The sequence below is a fragment of the Hemiscyllium ocellatum genome, chromosome 8 (genome assembly GCF_020745735.1).
Source record: "Hemiscyllium ocellatum isolate sHemOce1 chromosome 8, sHemOce1.pat.X.cur, whole genome shotgun sequence".
Classification (NCBI taxonomy): domain Eukaryota; kingdom Metazoa; phylum Chordata; class Chondrichthyes; order Orectolobiformes; family Hemiscylliidae; genus Hemiscyllium; species Hemiscyllium ocellatum.
The window spans coordinates 9,987,718-10,008,874 of NC_083408.1; positions in this window are offsets into that span (position 1 = coordinate 9,987,718).

Genomic DNA, 21,157 nt, shown 5'->3' on the forward strand with positions numbered 1-21,157 from the left:
TTTTGCTCACATCATCTCCACATCAGTCCCTTTCTCCAGTAAACACTCCAATCCAGTGTACATTTCTTCCATTCCAAAAGAGAAACGCGTCCTATTCTCTCTCCATCTGGGATAATCTGAATTAATAATGTCATTCTTTGAGTGGAGAAATATAGCAGGGAGTTGTTCGTGCAGCGGAGATCTATTGGGCGAGTAATCTTTAGAGACTGAAGCGTGGTAGCTTCTCTTATTTAAATTCAATAAGTTAAACCTGGAAAATATACCCAATCTCAGCAACAGAGACAATAACTTTATATTGCTGAAAACTCATTCATTCAAGTCTCTTCGAAAGGGAAATCTGCCCACCATAACGAGTCCTGTCAACATGTGACTCTAGATCCACAACAATGTGGTTTACCCATGAATGCCCTCTGATTCAGTTCAAGGTGAATTAAGAATGAACAACAAATGCTGTTCAGACCAATGATAGTCACATTCCGTGGGAAAATAAGGAAGAATGAAAATACATGGGCAACGGGGAAAATGGGAATCGTGTCTGTGTGGACTCGAATTCAATTGATTATCAAACTAAATAGACACAAGGATACCCGCAGCACCAAGAAGTCAGGGCCATGGGGTGTCTGCAGGAAGGGATTCAATTACCCGCTGAGGTGTAAACTCACATACTCAGTCACAGTGCGCACAGGTCACTCACCACTCCCGTATGTGAGAAGTGATCACTCTGGAGACCAACTGACGGAGTCACCAGCAAGTTTACAAATGACAGCAGGCGTTGGATTCTGCTGCTTTTGCAGCTGTTAATCCCAATCATGTTTGGAAGCGTGTTTCCAGTGGAGTTCCACTGTTTTCTGATGTCGACCAATGATTTAGACTTAGTTGTAGGAGACATGATTTGACGTTTACTGATGATGCAACAATTGGTCGTTTAGTTGACTATGACAAAGAATGTCAGAGACTGCAGGAATGCATCAGTCAGGTAGAAGGGAAAAAAGGCGAATAGAATTGAATCCAGACCAATGAGTGTTCACGAAATAGGGGAGAATAAACAATAACAGTGACTATTCTGTGTGGTGGAGACAGACAAAGAGATCTTGGAGTGGGCATTCATGATCACCGAAGATCAATGGATAGGGGAATCAGTTGGACGGAAGTGTGAACTGTAGATGCTGGAGATGATAGTCAAGATTGGGTAGTGCTGAAGAAGCATAGCAGGTCAGGCAGTATCCGAGTTGCAGAATTAAATGACGTTTTTGGCAAAAGACCTTCATGAGGATTAAGGCTATTAGCCGCAAGGTTGGAAAGATAAATGGGAGGGGTGGGGCTTGGGAGAATTTAGCTGAGAGTGCAATAGGTGGATGGAGGTGGGGATAAGAATGTTAGTTCGGAGAAGAGGGTGGAGCGGATAGGTTGGAAGGAAGATATACATGTGGGACAGGTCAGTAGTTCGGTGCCAAGCTGGAAGGTTGGAACTAAGGTAAGATGGGGGAGGGGAAATGAGGAAACTGGAGAAATCCACGTTGATGCAACGGGGTTGAAGTGCCATGAGGCAGAAGATGAGACGTTCTTTCACCAGGCGTCGGGTGGTGAGGGAGTGGCGGTGGAGGAGGCCCATGACCTGTATGTCCTCGGGTGAGTGGTGGGGGAGTTTAAGTGTTCGGTCAGGGGCGTTGGGATTGATTATTGCCGGTGTACTGGAGAAGTTTTCTGAAGCGCTCTGCAAGAAGGTGTCTGGTGGACCCACTGCAGAAGAAACTGCATCGGGAACAAGGAATTCAATAAATGACATGTGTGGAAGTGCAGGTGAAATTTTGATGAATCTGGAAGGCTTCTTTGGGGCATTGGGTGGAGGTGGCGGGTGTGTTGCTAAGATTTTGCAATTTCTGTGGTGGCAGAGGAAGTTGCTGGGAGGGGAGGGTGGGTCATTGGAGGGCGGGGACTTGACTAGCTTTTGGTGGAGAGAACGGTCTTGGCGGAAAGTTGATGGGGTGACGAGGGAGAATATCTTTGGAGGTCAGTGTTGCTGATGTTTTTTTACAAACCCACTGACTCCCACAGCTATCTGGATTAGACATCCTCCCAACCCACCTTCTGCACAAATGCTATCCGGTGTTCATAACTCCTCTGCTTCCACTGCATCTGCTCCCAGAGGACCAGTTCGACCACAGAACACACCAGATGGCCTCTTTCTTTAAAGACCAGAACTTTCCCTCCCATGTGGTTGAAGATACTCGCTAATGCATCTCAACCATGTCCCCCACCTCCAACCAACACCTACAATCGCTCAATGAAACCAACACCTACAAACACAGCAAGAACAGAACACTGACAGAGGAAAGTCCTCACCTTCCATTCCACCCACCTCCGCATAAATCACATCATCCACCGACATTTACACCACGTCTAAATTGACCCCACCACCAGAAATATATTTCGCTTCCCAAAACCTGTCTGCTTTCCCCAAAGACCTTTCCCTCTGTGAATACCTGTTCATGTCCACAGCCTCCAACGACCATTTCTTCCCGGCACCTTCCCCTGTCACTGCAGGACTTCAAACCTGCACCCACATCTCCTCCCTCACCTCTGTCCAAGGCTCCAATGGAGCCTTCCACATCCATAAAAGGTTTACCTGCACGTTGTTGTGGTTCTGTTCGCCGAGCTGGAAAATTTTGTTGCAAACGTTTCATCCCCTGGCTAGGCGACACCATCAGTGCTTTGGAGCCTCCTGCGAAGTGCTTCTTTGATGTTTCTTCCGGTATTTATATTGGTCTGTCCTTGCTGCTTCCTGTTGTCAGTTTCAGCTGTCCGCTGTAGTGGTTGGTATATTGGGTCCAGGTCGATGTGTTTGTTGATGGAGTTTGTCGATGAATGCCATGACTCTAGGAATTCCCTGGCTGTTGTCTGTCTGGATTGCCCTATGATAGTAGTGTTGTCCCAGTCGAATTCATGTTGCTTGTTGTCTGTGTGTGTGGCTACTAGGGATAGCTGGTCGTGTCGTTTCGTGGCTAGTTGATGTTCATATATGCGGATTGTTAGCTGTCTTCCTGTTTGTCCTATATAGTGTTTTGTGCAGTCCTTGCATGGTATTTTGTGCACTACATTAGTTTTGCTCATGTTGGGTATCGGGTCCTTCGTTCTAGTGAGTTGTTGTCTGAGCGTGGCTGTTGGTTTGTGTGCCAACAACACACTGCAGTCACCAGAACTGTAAAAAGAAGAAGAGGAACACCTGTACAAGGTATTCGCCAAAAACGGGTACCCGCGCAACTTCATCAACAGATGCCTAAGAGAAAGACCACGGAACGAGGACATGCCACAACCCAAAGGACTAGCCACACTACCATACATCAGGTGCGTTTCTGAACTGACAGCCAGACTACTGCGACCATGAGGACTCATAACGGCACACAAACCAACAGCCACGCTCAGACAACAACTCACTAGAACGAAGGACCCGATACCCAACATGAGCAAAACTAATGTAGTGTACAAAATACCATGCAAGGACTGCACAAAACACTATATAGGACAAACAGGAAGACAGCTAACAATCCGCATACATGAACATCAACTAGCCACGAAACGACACGACCAGCTATCCCTAGTAGCCACACACACAGACAACAAGCAACATGAATTCGACTGGGACAACACCACTATCATAGGGCAAGCCAGACAGAGAAAAGCCAGGGAATTCCTAGAGTCATGGCATTCATCGACAAACTCCATCAACAAACACATCGACCTGGACCCAATATACCAACCACTACAGCGGACAGCTGAAACTGACAACAGGAAGCGGCAAGGACAGACCACTATAAATACCAGAAGAAACATCAAAGAAGCACTTCGCAGGAGGCTCCAAAGCACTGATGATGTCGCCTAGCCAGGGGACGAAGCGTTTGCAACAAAAACTTCCAGCTCGGCGAACAGAACCACAACAGGTTTACCTGCACTTCCACACATGGCATTTATTGTATCTGCTGCTCCAGATGTGGTCTTCTCTAAATTGGGGAGACCGGATGTCTTCTGACAGACCATCTCAGAGAACATCTGCAGGAGACCTGCAAGAATCAACTCCACTGCCGCATGGTCAAAGATTTGAACTCCCCCTCAAACTCTCCCGAGGACATGCAGGTCCTGGACCATCTCCATCGCCATTCCCACACCACCCGACGCTTCTTCCTTGGGACCCTTCAGCCCATGGCATCAATGTGGACTTCATCAGTTTCCTCATTCCCTCTCCCCATCTTATCCAGTTCTAAGCTTCCAGCTCAGTACCGTCTTCCTGACCTGTCCCACTTGAGTACCTTCATTCCCACCTATCGGCTCCACCTCCTCGTTGACATATCACCTTCACTCCCTCCTCCATCCACCTACTGCACTCTCAGCTACCTTTTCCCCAGGCCCACCCCCTCCCATTTATCTCTCCACCCCATAGGCTCCCAGGCTCATTCCTAATGAAGGGCTTTTGTCTGAAACATTGATTTTTCCTCATATGCTGCCGGACCTGCTATGCAACTCCAGCAGCAGTTTCATATTGAGGGGAATCATTATTTGAGACGTTTCCTGGATATTTTCTATTGTTGACCACAGGCTGTGGATGGTAGTAAAATTTTAGCAAACACTAATTCAGTGAACAGCTGAGGGACTGAGCACAAGTCTGGTCACCGTATTAATCAACATTTATTAAATTTTAAGATAAAAGATGAAGGGCTGAAGAATGCAACTTTTCCCATCAAGACTGTTTCACTAGTCAATGAGTTTATCACTGATTCCTTTGCAAGTCAGGGCGCTATGGGCCTTGGAGGGAAATTTGCAAATGATGCCGTTTCTTTGCGTCTTCCAACCTTGTCCTTATAGTCAGTACTGCTGTTGAGCTTTGAATGTTCTGTCAAAAATGCCCCGATGACTTACTGCAGTGCATCGTGTAGTTGGCGCACTCTCTGCAATTATGTCTTAACGGTGAAAGGAATAAATATTCAGGTATTGAAGAGGGTACAATCAAGTGACTAAATTGTCCTGAATGGTGTCTAGTTCCTTAAGTGCTATTGAAGTTACATCCATCTAGGCAAATAGAGACAGTTCAGTTCGACATCACATTGGTGCCTTGCAAACGGTGTAGGATTCACGGAGCAATGAGTTGAGTTTATAATCAAAAACTGTCTACCAACGGACATGTTTTTGTTGTCAAAGTGTTGATGTGGATACATAGAATCATAGAGATGTACAGCATGGAAACAGACCATTCGTTCCAACCCGAACATGCCTAACAGATATAACTGAATAATCTAATCCCACCTGCCAGCACCCGGCCCATATCCCTCCAAACCCTTCCTATTCATTTACCCATCCAAATGCCTCTTAAATGTTGAAATTGTACTAGCCTCCACCACATCTTCTGGCAGCTCATTCTATACACGTCCCACCCTCTGCGTGAAAAAGTTGCCCCTTATATCTCTTTCATGTCTTTCCCCGCTCACCCTAAACCTATGCCGTCTAGCTCTGGATTCCCCAACCCCAGTGAAAAGACATTGTCTCTTTATCCTATCCATGCCCCACATAATTTTGTATACATCTATAAGGTCACCCCTCAGCCTCCGACGCTCCAGGGAAAACTGTCCCAGCCTGTTCAGCCTCTCCCTGTAGCTCAAATCCTCCAAATCTGGCAATATCCTTGTAAATCTTTTCTGAACCCTTTCAACTTTCACAATATCTTTCCGATATGAAGGAGACTAGAATTGCACGCAATATTCCAAAGGTGGCCTAACCAATGTCCTGTACATCCGCAACATGACCTCCCAGCTCCTGTACTCGGTACTCTGACCAATAAAGGAAAGCACAACAAACAACTTCTTCACGATCCTATGCCACTGCGACTCCACTTTCAAGGAGCTATGAACCTGGACTCCAAGGTCTCATTGTTCAGCAACACTCCCTTGGACCTTAACATTAAGTGTATCAGTCCTGCTAAGATTTGCTTTCCCAAAATGCAGCACCTCACATTAATCCGAATTAATGTCCAGCTGCCACTTCTCAGTCCATTGGCCCATCTGGTCCAGGTCCTGTTGTAATCTGAGGTAACCGTCTTTGCTGTCCATGACACTTCCAATTTTGGGTCATCTGCAAACTTACTAACTGTTCCTCTTATGCTCGCATCGAAATCATTTATGTCAATGACAAAAAGTAGGAGACCCAGCACCGATCCTTGTGGCACTCCACCGGTCACAGGCCTCCAGTCTGAAAAACAACCCTTCACCACCACCCGCTGTCTTCTATCTTTGAGCCAGTTCTGTATCCAAATGGCTAGTTCTGCCTGTATTCCATGAGATCTAACCTTGCTAATCAGTCTCCATGGGAACTCAAGTGGAATGCCTTATGGAAGTCCATACAGATCACATCTACTCCTCGGCCCTCATCAATCTTCTTTGTTAATTCTTCAAAAAACTCAATCAAGTTTGTGAGAAATGGTTTCCCACGCACAAAGCCATGTTGACTATCCCAAATCAGTCATTGCCTTTCCAAATGCATGCACATTCTGTCCCTCAGGATTCCCTCCAACAATTTGCCCACCACCGATGTTAGGCTCACAGTCAGTCTCAATCTTTTTTTCCTAAGTACTAGCTACGTAGACGATTACACAGGGGAATTACGTTACAGTAAAACCACTGCATGTCAATGGGATGTGCTTAGGTTCTCATTTGTCAGAGTTATCATTACTGTATTTTGTCCTTGTGTGCACCAATCTGATTCCAATCGCTCAATGATTTCACTTTCCAGTTCTCTTCTGTGCTTGAAATTTCAACCGTTGCATCACATAAATGTCTCCACCTGCCTTAATAATACGTAAGGACGCTTCAGGGGACAGCAGAGCTTTACGAAGATGTTGCCAACACTGGAGAAAATGGAGCTTTGTGGAATGATTTTTTAGGCTGGGATTATTCTCCTTGAAACAAAGGAGGCGGAGGGGAGTTCACTAATCACATAATTATATTTGTAAGCGTTCAATATTCGTGGGACCTTGACAGGGTAGATACGGGCAGGTGGTTTATACTCTGGTATGAAGAGCACCAGAAGTTATGAACTCAGAATTAGTTATTGCCTATTTAGTTCAGAAATGAGGAGTAATTTCTTTGCTCAGGGGCCAGTGAATCGGTCGAACACTTTAACGAAACTGTTGTTGAGGCTGAGTTGTTGTGTATTTTCAAACTGTGCCAGACAGATATTTAATCAGAAGCTCTGTCGAGATAAGGCAGGAGAATGGAGTTGAGTATTATCAGATCAGCCATGAGTTCGTTGAATAGTGGAGCAGACTCGATGGGCTGGATGGCCGACTTCCAATCCTACATCATTTTGCCTAACGCAGTATTTTATTGATAAGTTTAGTATTCTGAGGTGATGGGATGAAATGATCGAAAAGGTTTCTCCATCTGATCAGACAGATCAGGAACTCGGCTCATAAGTGCATGAACAAGAAATGTGCTGTGGCCTGGAGACAACAAAAAGCACTGGGCACTCCATAGGTGGGTATGTGCAGAAGGTGTGATTACTAATAAAAATGGCGGATCTAATGTTGTTGGCAAGTTGGTGATCGTGCTGGATGATGGACCGCGGTATGATTCACACAGCAATAGTTTGGGAAAGAATGTAAAGTTTGCATCAATGGAGAAGTTTCCTGCACTTCCAATTCCAGTTGACTGTTTGAAATACAAATCAGGCCTTTGTGTTCAGTGTTACATTTAAATACTCATTCACAATCCCACTGGATAAACTATTGTTGTCGATCTCTCCTTATTTATTTCTCTTTCATTCAATGTAAATTCAGAGGAAGTCAAAATGGAATGAAAGGATGAAAGAAATGTTGCACTCCATTTTATTATCCCAGTATAACTTACAACAGAATCAAATTGCTTTATTTCAACCTTGATGTGGTGTCGATTTATCACAAATCTCCGGTGCAATGAAGGGCACGAGAAAGATTCTCCATTTAATGTACACTAAAGATGCGAGGCACAAAGGAAAACTACAGCTGTGTTTGATATAAATAACAGCCAGAGTAGGATTCAAATCCACACATGCACAATGAAAGACCAACCCGTCGCCTTAACCTCTGGGCACTTCAGCCTATGGCAAAGGAGTCCACATGTGACCACATCAAGATTACATATGGTGCACCGAGTGGATAAGAAATTCCCTGAGCGGAATCGAATCCACATCATTTTGTTTCTGCTTTCAGCCGAATAAAAGTACCTGCAAAATCCAAGGAATTGAACTCGTCCTTGGAAGGAGTAGCTGTCCTTGATTCATTACGAGTTGGAACTGTCACAGAATGAACCAGCGAACACGAAATTCCCGTCACATTCACACGCACATTTAATCTTGACTCATAATTTCATCAGATAGTTTCTGCCTCACGTGAAGAAGTATGTATGGAGAGAGAAATGAAGGTGATGTATTAGCTCAATGGTCTTTCACAGATGGCTGAACCAGAACTGGGCAAAATTTCCGGAAATGCAGTTTTGTTCGTTTCATTTTATTAATTTTGCTACAACCTTACTCTGTTCATTGCAATGATCGGAAGTGACTTGGATTTCTATCATTGGAACGTTTACTGTTGTATTCAATTTTGCTCCGAATTTATTTCAGCTTAAAGGAAATACTGATGAGAGAAACAGAAGGTTGAACTACAAAAGAAGATATCGGTTTTGATGCTCAGTTACTGTGGCAGAGTTCAGTGGGTATCAAATGAACCCAGCATTATGGCGATCGTCCTCCCAACTTTAAGGCATAGGATTAAAGCAGGTAATCTTTCTTCAAGAGACGGGTCTTTCCTGTTCATTATGGAAGATCTTTCCTTGACAATATCAAATCTGTTTGTAATGCTTCATGTGGAATATTAATTGAAGTCTTTCAAAACTCTAAGGTTTCCTTTTGCTGAATCTTATTCAGCTGCATACGTTTCCGATTTTTCTTTACCTCTAAAGTCATCCAAATTAGACATTGTTTCCTCGCACCTTCCATCCCCCACACCCCACTTTTACACTTTTAGCTGGCCACAGGCTTTCTCTCTCCTGGTGGAACTCACTCCTTGTGTGTCTCTAAATGTGCCTTTCCAAATATTTTGGAAACGGATTCTCTGAGTGACAGAAATTCTGTTTCCATCATTTTTTGTCCTACTTCAATAGTGTTGAAAGCATGACATTCAGAAATTTGCGAAATTGAAAGAGTGAAATTACCACCTATTTCCTCTCTCCAACCCTCACATACTCTGGAAAACTTACATTCGGTTTTCTTTGGTTCAGTTTCCAATTTTCCAAAACACAAATAAATAAAATTACATCCTCACTAAACGCCATCAGCATCATCTCTAATGCCTTAGCACCCCACTAAACGCTGGCAGTGTCCTCTCTGATAGAATCACAGATTCCCTGCAATGCAGAAAGCACAATTCAGCCAATGGAGTCTGTGGGGACACTCTGGACAGCAGTTCAACCAGACCTAGCTCCCGTCTCTATCCCCGCACGCCTCTGGCTTGTTATTTCAAATAAACCTACTGGAATAAAATCTGGCATCGTGTGACTGCTGAACTTATCACTGCGTTACCCATGGATAATTCATTTAACTTACTGAATTCACTCCCTGGACACATCAGCGCAATTTAACATGGCCACTCCACCTAACCTACAAACTTAAATGAAGTGCGAACCATTGAGCAAATGTACCATCACATTGAGTACCACCTGTATCATGTTTAATGGCTTTATACACAAGTAACTCAGCCTAGTGAAAACAATCTGCGCCCATCAACCAGAATTCAATGCATCCAAACGCGGTTCTACGCTCGACAATCACATTAGTTCTGCTGGAAATGTTTCTGCACTCAGACCTGAATGGGTTTACTCTGTTTTCTTCCTCAGATTCCTGCTTTAAATAAATACATCAGTCAGGAACAACTCTATATAATGGTTTTCATTGCAACACAAACACAATGTGCAGTTTGCAGAAGTTACGTGTTTGCACTTTCACTGACACTCTGTCTCACCGGGGGCTGCAGTCCTTCCCAAAGCTGATTCAGACAGCAGTGTCCTTCCTGTGACATGTCCCATCGAAAATGGAAGACCAGGCATTAATAACCTTCACTGGGGAACAGAGTGAAAGGTTTAAAACATTTACGATGCCCTCAGTGGAAAATTGAGCCATGTGACAGGCGGGGACACTAACCCCGATACTGTGGAGGACAACTACATCAAAGGAGGTCCTTCAGCCTGTTGTGGCCGCACTTGTCCAACACAACTGCTTAACGACCTGAATCAAGTTTTCCATTGTTTAGCCCACAGTCGTATATGTCTTGGCATAGCAAATTCACATCTGATTTTTTTTCAGGTGAGAAGGGTTTCCTACTCTCTGACCCTTTCCGCACATCGACTCAACATTTCTGCCTTTTCCCGAAATCTCTTGGCCCCGGTGTTCGATCCCTCCATCAATAAGAAACGCGTCTTTCAGTCTATCCTATCCATATCCCTCATTATTTTGTACATCTCAATCTTGTCTTCTCCAAACTTCTCTGCTTTACGATAAACAACCTAAGTCTGTCCAACCTTTCCTCATCACTGAAACTCTTCAGCCCAGACAATACCCCAGTGAATCTCTCCTGCAACGTTCCAAGTGCGATCACATCCATGCTACACTGTGAATTGCAGAATTGCACACAGCATTCTAGCTAGAGCCGAATGAACGTTTTTTTCCTATTCTGTTGCAGTCTGAGGTCGTCACTGGCTCGGCAGTATTTATTGCTATCCCAATTGAACAGCAGGCAGTTGAGACTCAACCATATTGCAGTGAGTCTGGAGTCACATGGAGGCCCGACCAGGTAAGAAAGGCAGTTTTCTTCCTCAATGGACGTCACTTAACATGATGGTCTTATTTTTTCAACAATGGACCATGGATTTATAGGAGTTATTAGATTAGTAATTCCAGATGTTTATTGAATCCCAATTCTAACACCTAGCATGGTTGGAGTAAAATCCGGATCCCTAGTTCATTTGCTTGGTGCCAGAATTAACAGTCCAGTGGTACCAGAGCTCGGCCATTGCAGAAAACCCGGGAAACTAATCTTTCCCAATGAAGTCGTTTTTCCTCGATATTTTCCTCTGTCATCTTCGTGAGCTTAACTGCCAATAATCGCGAGTCCATGTCAGTAAAAGCTGCTACCTGAGGATTGGCGTCACAACAGCGGTAACCAAATAGTTCAACTGGTCGGCAGGGCCCGATGGTGGGCTTGGGGCACGTTCACCCAGCAACAGTGATCGCAGCAGCACAGACTGAATGGTATCAATGTGAGAGTCAGTGTTAGATTCTGCAGTGCCTGAATGAAACAGGAAATGACTCCACAACCATATGATGAAAGAGCAGTGCTCCGAAAGCTTCACTTAAACCTGTAAGACAATAACCTGATTTTGTGTGAATTTTAACTTTGTACACCATAGTCCAACACCGGCATCTCCAAATTAATGAAATGCGGGTATGGGATGGAAAGTTCGGATAGTGATCGTAGGAGGGAAGAAATCTCGGAGAACGGATGGATTTGAATGCTGACATGTGAAACACAGAGATGTGAGCGAGCTGAATTTGAAGGAAAGAAAATCATCACCTTGGAAAAAAATACCACGTTAAAACAACTGATTCCTTTGTGTTTCACAAAGACTGGGGCAGATAGAGCAATTACTGCCGTGACTCAGACTCGTGCTGAGGTTGCTGCGGCCACAACGCAAAGTACTAACCACTATACGATCACGGTATCCCACACGCAAGTACACTAACAGCCCGCAATAAGTACAGTAGCAGAGGAAATGTTAGCCAGAATACCAAATGCCACGACAAGTAAACATGAATCATTGATCTATATGAGAAAGCAGTGGAACTCACTGCAGGTATGCTTCGTAGGTTTGTAAGCCACACCAAAATTGTAGACAGTGAGGAAGATTATCTAAAATTCAAAAGAATCTTAATCCAATGAGTCGTTGGACTGAAAAATGTAACATGGAGTTCAATCTGGATAAGCGGAAGGTATTGCATTTAGTTACAACAAAAAGAGTAGGGCTGATATAATTAGTGATAATGTCTTTTACGTCGTGTTGGAGAATACGGAAGCTAGGGCTGCAGGTACGTAATTCTTTGCTGTTTGCATCACATACAGACTGGATGGGTAAAAGGCATTTGGCATACTTCTCCTTTGTGCATAGGAGTTGGGACGTTATGTTGAAGTTTTGCAGGACATTGACGAGACCTTTTCTGGAACATTATGTCCAGTTCTGGCCGCCCAGTTGTTGGAAGGATATAATTCAGCTGGAACAGGTTCAGAAAACGTATACATGCATGTTGCAATTTACGGAAAGTTTGAGTTATAATGAAAGGCTGGATAGGCTGAGACTATTTTCAGATTCTATATGGGGTGCTGTAAACCCACAACAGGAAATGCAGCATCCGAGGAGCAGGGGAATCAACTTTTCACGCAAGTGTCATTCATCAGGTTCTTCCCTGAAACGTCGATTCTCCTGCTCCTCAGATGCTGCCTAACCTGCTGTTCTTTCCCAGCACAACACTGTTGACTCTGATCTCTCATCTGCAGTTCTCACTTTATCTTAGTTGAGACTGTTTTCACTCTAGAATAGTGGTTTGAGTGGCGATCAGATCGAAGTTTATCACATATTGAGAGGTAAGTTAGAGTTAACGACAGTTGACTATTCCAAGGAGGGGGATTTCAAGACGAAACGTCTGAGTTTAAGAGGAAAAGAGAGAATTTTTCTATTGAAAAAAGACATGTGAGGCATTTCTCTTGAGAGAGTGTTTTACGTGTGCAGCTAACTTGCTGAGGAAGTGATCGATGAGCGTACATTTGCAACATTAAAAGCACAAATGTGTCCGTACATGAATGGCAAAGTGGAATTTTTAAAATAAAATCTATTCATTCAAGCCTAGTACATCAGTTATTTCCCAGAGGACAGTTAAAAGTCAACCATGATATTACGCATCTTGAATCTCATGTGGGACAGAACACATGACTATGGCACTCTGCCTCCCGAACTTGCATTAGTGAATCTGATGGGATTTTCCACACAACTGATTCAGGTCATCACGAGACTCTTTAATCCAAGGTATTTATTGAATTCAAACTCCACCATCTGGTATGCCAGGACCTGTAAAATTTGTCCCCAAAATATTACCTAGGATTTTAGATTGACGATGCAGTAATAAAACTACAAGGACATTATTTCCACTCCGAGGGTACAGAAGGAGGCAGAAGGGAATGGATTAGTTTGGCAGAATGTTCAGCATGGATTGGTTGGGCCTTTTTTCATGCTGTATGACTGACGCTCTGGAGCAGGCTGTTGGTTGGGATTAACAGCATAATCGATCAACTGATGAGATATGTAATCCTGCTGGAGTCTCCGGTGGTTGTTTTGCTCAGTGATCCCTTCCCAGACACGGGACTGGTGAGCGGTCTCCCGCCAGTGTTACTGATTAAATGAGTTTTCCATTTCAGTGGTTAATTGAATTCCTTCCAATAGTTCCCACATTTCCCTGCTTTCTCTGCGGTATTGGCGTATTTTTTTCAACCCAATGTGAACAATCCTTTCATATTGTGTCCACACACATGCAAATCCTGTTGTCCATGTTGTGAATGTGTTTTCCTTGTTTCTCATTCACCCACAGGGTGTGAGTATCACTGGTCAGGACAATCATTATTCTTCGCTCCTTGTTCATTGCTGCCTGGCTATACCACACACCCGGGTGTGATCCCAGCCTCGGGTGTCTGTCTGTGGGCAGTCTGCACATTCTCTCTGTGTTTGAGTTTTAATCCTCCCTCTGAGCCAAGATGTGCCGGTTACAGGAACCAGCAATGGGAAATTCAGGCTTATGGGATAGGGAATACCGTGGGGTCTGGTGGGATGCGCTTAGGTGGGACAGTGTGGAATGGAAGTCGACGCGCCTGCTTCCCCACACGGTGAGGATTCTTGAATTAAGGGTCAGCTAATGTTGTTCTGGTCGTGGAGACTCTCGTAGGTAGTACTGGTTAAAGATGGTAGAATCTCCTGAAAAAAGGACAAGAATGAATGGGATTTCAAGAAATTAAAGTCATGATCTCTGTTCCTGACGTCAGGCTAGCATTCCAAGTTTTATTCGGCGAACTTAAACATCACCGTTTCTGTGTCCCAGCCGCCAAGGATGACAAGTTTAAAATATCACCCCAATGCCACCTCATCCAGGTTGAAGTCTTTACTGTTTGGAAGAAACAGATACTGAGCTGATGCAAGCAAATACAGCTGCCACCGCCAATGTCAGAAACAGATCCAAGTAGCAAAATCATCTTTTAAACCCACCAGTGCAAATTTAAGGGATCAACGCGCTCCAGTTGTGTCACTCAGCTGTCTTAGCAAGATACACTGTAAATCGCTACGATAGTGTAAACCGGGACAACCATTCCCTTGAGCAGGAGCACACTCAACCTAGGAATTTTTTGCGCCTCTATACCATCATAGAAGGACTGCACGCTCACCTATTTCATCACCGGAGCCAGAGAGTAACTCCGCTCACTCATTTCCATCCCCATTTCCGGATCTGGGCGGCTGTGCAGCAGTTTCTCTGATTCTGAGGCTGGGAACTGGGTTTATGTGTAATTATCTGCAACACTGGTTATGGCCTTGAAGAAGCTGGTGCAGTCGTCGATGTGAAGCTAAAATGCTATTGAAGCATACATTTCAACAATGTCCTGTCCTGTCCCCCGAGTCTTTGATGCTTGTCGAAATCTATCAATCTCAGTTTTCGACATTTTCATTCAAGGGATCTCCACAGCGTTTGAGGACACCGAACGTAAAGATTCAGCTCATTCTCAGTTCCCAAGTGTCTGTCACTGTTTGCTGAGTACTGATATTGTACAGTTGGTGTTCTTCCGAACATATCCTCTGCTAGTATACTCTTGCTGCTTGCAAGCATCCTGTTCTGTGGTCTTGGTTGTCGTATTTTGCACTGTGATTACAGCAACCTCGGTTCGAATCCAAACCACAGCACTAAGTGTTCTCTCCATTGTCCTTTACGTGACACACGGTAAGAAATTCATTGCTTTACCTTCAAATTCCGCTCTCTCACACCTCTGCGTTTTATATATCAGAATTCAAACACACCCGTTGTCGGAGATTCCTCTCCTTCCCACGATCATTAAACCTCCTTTCCGTCCGTCCCACCATTTCTCTGAGGCAATGAACAATCTATTACTCCCTTTTACATTGATGCTGTTCTGCCTGTGCTGCTGCTGCGGTCACTGTTGTTGGGTGAATGTGCCCCAACTTCACCATCGGGACCTCCAAACAAGTCGATCCATTTTGATACTGCTATTGTGAAATCAATCCCCATGTAGCAGTTTTTACTGACATAGGCCAGAGACAATTGGAGCGTCAGGCCCATGGAAAAGACCCAGGGCAGTTTTGGGAAAAATATTTTATTGGAAAAGACCAGCGTTTGTGCCTTTCTGCGTTGGTCTGGCTATAATTTTATTGGACTGATAATCCTGAAACCGAGGTAATAGTCTGGGTACTCGGGCCTGACTCCCACCATGCCAGATTGTAAAATTTGGATTCAGCAAATATCTGCAATGAAAATCTAATGACTATTACAAATCCATTGACAATTGTTGAAAACTAAACATTTGTTTCACTGATGTCATTTCAGGATGGAATCTGCTATCCTTACTTGGTCTGGCCTGCATGTGACTTCAGACTCATAGCAATATGGTTGAGTCTCATCTGCCCTCTGGGCAATTCGGAATGGGTAATAAACTCTGCCTAGCCAGAATCGCCCTCATACTAATACAGAAATTTTAAAACAAATGCTCATTAGGCTCAAGCAAGAGTGTTGTGTACAGTTTTGCAAGTCACATTATATTAGGAATGTCATCACACTGAGAACATTGCAGGAGATATTTATCAGGGTGTTGTTTGGGATGAAGTGTTTCAGTTGTCAAGAAAGACAGGACAGAGTGGACTGCTTGTCGCATTGCAAAGGAGATGTAGAGAAGTCATGAATGAGTGAAGGTATGGACAGAGTTTCCCATTGATGGAGGGATCGATCTGCAGGGGCCAAAGATTTATGGAGAAAGTCAGAAAGATTTGAGAAGATGTGCAAAAAAACTTTATCAGCCAGTGGGTGGTTGGAATTTAGAATACACTGCCTGCATTGTTCAGAGCGACAAAAACCCTTCTAACCTGAATGAATCTTCACATGTGAACTTGCGATGCCAAGACATATAAGGACGTGGGATAAGCATTGAGAAATGCGATTCAGTTCATTTGGCAGTTGTTTTTGATAAGTGTGGCCACAATTGGGTGAAAGGCCGCCTTTGACACTCCTGTCCTCGGTAGTATAATGGTTAGTGTCTCCGCCTGTCACAGGGCTCAATTCTCAGCTGGGAACAGTGTAAATGTTTTAAAAGTGTCACTCCATTCCGAGGTTCGGGCATTGATACCTGTCCTTCCATTCTCGACGGTGCATGAACAGGAAGGACAGTGCTGCCTGAATCAGTGTGGGGAAGGGCTCCAGCTCTCAGGGAGGCACAGTATCAGTGAGAGAGGAAACACGTGACTTCAGCAAACTGTACATTGTATCTGTGTTGGAATGAAAAGCATTTGACAGACTTATACTGGATTGAAGTGTTTACGGGAAGCACGACCGCTGAGGAAGAAACAGTGTAAAACCATTTAAATCTGATTGCAGAAACATTTCCCTCAGCACGAATGAAATTGCAATGGACAGAGTAGTGTTTCGATACATTGAATTTGTTTTGATTTGCTTTGATGAGGCTGGGTTACCAGGATATAAAGCCATTAAAAACTGATACAGCAATTGCTCGCGATGATGGAACATTGTGTCTGTAATTCGCACTGCTGTTCAGACGGAGGTTTAGGATGATTGGCAAAGTTAAATTGTCCACTCTTATCCAGGGAGTGAATTAACTGCATTGTGTGAATTAGCCATGGGTAACGAGGGGACAAGGTCAGAAGTCACAGGACGACAGGTTATAGTCCAACAGGTTTATTTGAAATCATAAGGGCGAGGGCTCACTCTTCCTCAGGTGAAATATAAAGGGAATAGGGAGGGGAGCTTGGTTTAGGTGAGATGGCCTTCAGAGAGTCGACACCGGTTCGATTGACTGAAATGCACTTTCTACACTGTAGGATTCTGTGATTCTATCAGAGAGAGTAATGATTGTGTTTACTGGGGTGTAAAGCCATTGGAGAAGATGCTGGCGAGGTGTACTGAGGATGAGATTTTATTCACTTGTCTTCTTGGAAAATTGAGAACAGTTATCCCTGAACCCAAGGAAGGTTTTTTTTCCGGTTATGAAATGTTTGGAGAGAGTAAATGGGTGGAAAATTCCCTGTTTCAAGTAAGTAAACCTCGAGATGTCAGGCATTCCAATCCTTTGAACAAAACCTTTGAAGGACAAAGAAATTATGAGAACAGAATCGCTGTCACTCCGAGAATCTGATTTTCAAAATAGTTGAAAAGGCACATTTTGTGACATACAAGGAATAGATTTCACAAGGAGAGCGACAGCGTGTGGCTAGGTAAAGGAGTAGGGGTGAGGTGTAGTCGATCTGAACCAATTTGGTTGACTTCAAATGTAAAGACATTTCGTGAAGATGTGCAGCTGAATAAGATTTGATTTGAAAACTCTAAATTTTGAAAGATTCGGCATAATATTCCACTTCAAGCATTGTAAATGGAACTGAGTGGATTTTTTTATTGCGATGGTAAGATATTACATACTGCATAGGAAGTGACCAGTTGCTTGGAGATTGACTTCGTGCTTTAATCACATGCGTTAAAGATGTGAGGACAAACACCATGATGTTTGGTCCATTTAATATTCGATGAAATCTGCCTACGTAACGAGCAACAAAACTGCACTTTAACCCTCTGCTTTTCTGAGAATTATTCTCCTTCAGCTGAAATAAAGTCGGAGCAAATTTGAATACAACAATGTGATAAATCTAATTCACTTGCGATATGACAATGAACATTGTCAGGTTGCAGCAAAATTAAAATGAAACGAACAGAGTTTCTTGCGATTTAATCCAGTTCAGGTTCAGCCATATCAGAAAGGACATTGAGCCACAACATCGCCTTTATTTCCCTCTCCATGGCTGGTTCTCCACGTGAGAGAGAAAGTCACTGAGGAAATTATGAGTCAAATGAAGGTGAAAATATGACATAAAAGTTTTGTTCTCTGCTTGATTCTGACACAGTTCGAACTCAGAATGTATCACTGACAGCTATTCAATCTGATGAGCATGGCTATTTATTGGAATTTGCTGTCATTATAATTCTGGTGAAAGAAGAAACACGATTCCCCTCTGGAAATTTCTCATCCATGGCTTTCACTGCATGTAACCTTATGAGGTCACATGCCATCGCTTTACAAAATGTGCTGAGGAGACCGAGCAATTATAGTGGTGGGTTATCATACTGTTGTTCTCCACATTCACGGATTCGAGTCACACTCTGGTTGCTAACTTCACAAACCGCTCCAGCAGTTGTCCTTTGCACTTCACACGTCTGGTTTACACTGGATCATGAATCCTGTTCTTGCCCTTTACTGCACGGGAGATTGACGAGCAATAGACACCACATTAAAGTCGAAATGAAGACCGAGAACAATCATTCTATTCAATTGTACATTAAATTGTTGTAATGAGAAAGAACGCATTTTTCTTTCCGTCCCACGTTCCATCTTGTCTTTCTATGAAGTTACATCGAAAGAAAGAGAAACAGATAACAAGAAATCGGGAGCACAACTTTATCCAGTGGGTTGTTCATGAGTATATTAACCAAACATTTCACACAATGATCTGATCAGTATTTCAAACAGTCATTCGGAATTGGAACGGCAGAAAACGTCTCCAATGAGACGAATCTTTCATTCATCCACAAATATCTGGTATGTGTGAACCATACAATGATCCATCATCCAGCGTGATCACTGATTTGCCAACTATCTAAGATCTACCAACTTTCTTCAGCAATCACAGCTTCAGTACACAGCCACCTGTGCTGTGCCCAGTGTCATTTGTTGCACCCAGGCCACAACACATTTCTTCTTCCTGAGTTTTTGAGGCTTGTTCCTGCTCTGTCTGATCCGTTTAATAAACGTTTCCTATCACTTCAGCCCATCCCCTCACAATTCTGAACTTATGAATAAAATAAGGCGTTCGACCAAATGTTAAACAAGTTGGAAGTATGCCACTCAGCCCAACGAGTCTGCCCCACTATTCAACGAACTCATGGTTGATCTGATAATCTTCAACTCGATTCTTCTCACTTACCTCGACAAAGTTTCATCATCTTTCTGATTAAATATCTGACACAGTTTGAAACTACCCAACAACTCAACCTCACAATGGGTGCCACAAAAATGCCACAGACTTTTTGGCACCTGAGCAAAGAAATTGCTCATCATTTCTGAAATAAATAAGCAATATGTAATTCTGTGTTCATGTCGATTGGTGCTCTCCTCATAGCATAGCGCAAGCCACCTGCCCGTATCTACCCTGTCAAGATCCCACGCATATTGAATGTTTATAAATGTTATTATGTGATTATAGAGCTCCCCCTCACCTCCGTTTTTTCAAGGAGAATAATCACATCCTAACCAATCCATTCCACGAAGGTCCATTTCATACGGAGTTAGCAACATGTTTGTAAATCTCTGCTGGCCCTTACGAAGTTATAAGACAGGTGGACAAATTTCGGTGAGGAAACGGGTAGAAATTTCAGGCGCAGATGGGAATTGGAACTTGAAGTCAGAAAGCGATTGGAATCCGATTGATCCACAGAAGGACGAAATGCAGCGATGATAACTCTGACAAATGAGAATCTAATTATATTCGATTGACATTCAATGGCTTCATTGTAACTGAATTCCTCCGTGTAATCGTCCTGGGATCTCGTGTTTATAAGAAATGCAAAATGACCGCTCATATAAAGAAGTTGACTACAATAACATGCCCGTTGGTCGACTTTGTTTGATTATTAAATCAATTCTCGTCTCCGTGAAGCCTTCATAGTCCGTGACGCACAAATTAGATTTTTAACAGAACTCTCTCATTTGCCGAGGTGCGTGCAGCTTCAATACCATTGAATGAATTGGACACCCTCCATGACAATGCAGTCACTTAACTGCACGTTCTTCAATACCTTAATATTTATTCCCTTCATTGCTAAGGCACAATTGCAGTAGAGTGCACCACCGAGAAGATTCACTGGAGTATGTCATCGAGGTTTTGTTGACAGAACCTTCAATGTTCAAAAACTTTACCGATCGATATTACAAGGTTGAAGATGAACTGAAACGTCACCATTTGCAAATTACCCTCCAAGGAACATACCAGCATGACTTGGAGAGGAATCAGTGGTAAATGCATTGAGTGATGAAGCGGTCTTGATGGTCAAAGTGTTATACTTTAGCCCTCCACCTGTTATCATACAATTTTTTAAAAAATTGACTATTGCATTGACCAGACTTGTGCACATTCCTTTGGTTGTTTCATAAACTGGCGCTTGCTAAAAATCGAATATCCTCCTCAGCCTGTGGTCAACAATAGAAAATATCCAAAAACCCTCTCAAACAACTGATCTACCTGTCCAACAATCTTCAGAGGTCTGTGAATGTACAGTCCAAGATCTCTTTGTTCCTGTACACCACTCAGGTTCCCCACTGTTATTGTTTCAACTCCCCAAATTCATTGACACTTATTGGTCACGATTCAATTACATTCGCCTTTTTTCCTTTCTACCTGATTGTTACATCCCTGCGGTCCCTGAAATTATTCATCATAGTCAACTATTCAACCAATTGTTGTACCTTCTGTAAACTTTTCAACCATGACTCCTACAACTAAGTTTGAATTATCGATCTACATCAGGAAACAGTGGTACTCCACTGGAAACAGGCATCCAAACATGGTTCATTTTTAGATGGGATGAATACCTGAAATAACAGCAGAATCAGACCCTTGTTGTCATTTGTAAACCTGATGGTGACTCTGCAGATTGTTCTCCTGACTGATTCCTTCTCACGTGTCGGAGTGGTGAATGAATTGTCCAAGGT